Source organism: Lucilia cuprina, chromosome 6 (genome assembly GCF_022045245.1).
Source record: "Lucilia cuprina isolate Lc7/37 chromosome 6, ASM2204524v1, whole genome shotgun sequence".
Taxonomy (NCBI): domain Eukaryota; kingdom Metazoa; phylum Arthropoda; class Insecta; order Diptera; family Calliphoridae; genus Lucilia; species Lucilia cuprina.
Genome location: NC_060954.1, coordinates 5,933,407 through 5,934,717, shown reverse-complemented (window position 1 = coordinate 5,934,717; position 1,311 = coordinate 5,933,407).

The window sequence follows — 1,311 nt, the reverse complement described above, 5'->3', positions numbered from 1 at the left end:
AGACCAAAATATCATATTTAATGAATGCAAATTGTATGCATAATTGAATAAAAATTTCAAATTCTCTGTACACAAAAATCAACCACAATAATATAAATATTGCAAAAGAAACAAAAAAAAAAATAAATATTTGTTTATCTCTTATCGAAAACATTTAATTGAAATGAATTTAAAGAAAAAATTACACCTAAAAGCCTACTTTACATATTAATTTTCAAAGCAACCCTAAAAGTATGCCTTAAATATTTAAACCTTAGAAATTGTAAAGCGTTTAATATATTTCTCTCAACAATTCTCAACTGATGTGTGTGTGTGTTAGAATCTTATTTTTACTATTGTTTCTACTTGTGAACCACAACACCAACAACAACAATAAGAAAACAAATTTAACAAAGAAAAAAAAAATAACCAAACGCTGCGAAAAACAAATTTTCAACAATCAATGAACTTCAATTTATTTCATACAATGTGATTTGGCAAAAAGAAGAAAAATACGAAAACTGAGCAAAAAAAAAAGAAAACACTCGTTTCATAGAGCAAATAAATACACGTGTAGCTAAATGAATTCCTGACACATTGAATTTGTTATTGTGCGGTATTTTTTCATTACTTGTTTGTTCTTGTTGTTATTGCTGTCCTTTGTGTTGGTTTCTTTTTTTTCTCAGATTTTTTAACCTTAGAAAACTTTTTATTCAAACCGTTTCGCTCTTTCTATGCTCCAAAAGCTTAGAGAGCTAATATTTTTAAAACATAAGCTTTTTGAGTTAATAGCTTTTTTTGCGAGAGTTTAACAGAGAATGCTTTGTAACTATCCTTAAGTATGTTATTGTCCCAAAATACCGTCCCAATAACCGTTTGTTTAAAAAACCCTCCCCTTTGGCAAACGGTTATCAACACGGTAAACAATTGCCCCTTAAGAAGGGATGATTTTGTTTGGTACTTTTCGTATGGAAAAGTTGTCACTTAATCGGCTTGTGTGTGTTTACCCCTCCTTTGAATTTATGACAGCATACTCGAGGTTAACGGTAATTGAATGTAAACATGTAAACAATTACCTCTAAAGAGAGCAGATTTCAAAATAACTGTAGACTTGACTAGATTTTAGACCGGAGTATTACTTGTCTTGATTGATCAGTTCTATTTCTGTTCTAGTTCTGTCTACTTCCGTTCTAGTTCTGTCCTACTTCTGTTCTAGTTCTGTTGTAATTCTGTTCTAGTACTGTTCTAGTTCTGTTCTAGTTCTGTTCTAGTTCTGTTCTAGTTCTGTTCTAGTTCTGTTCTAGTTCTGTTCTAGTTCTGTTCTAGTTCTGT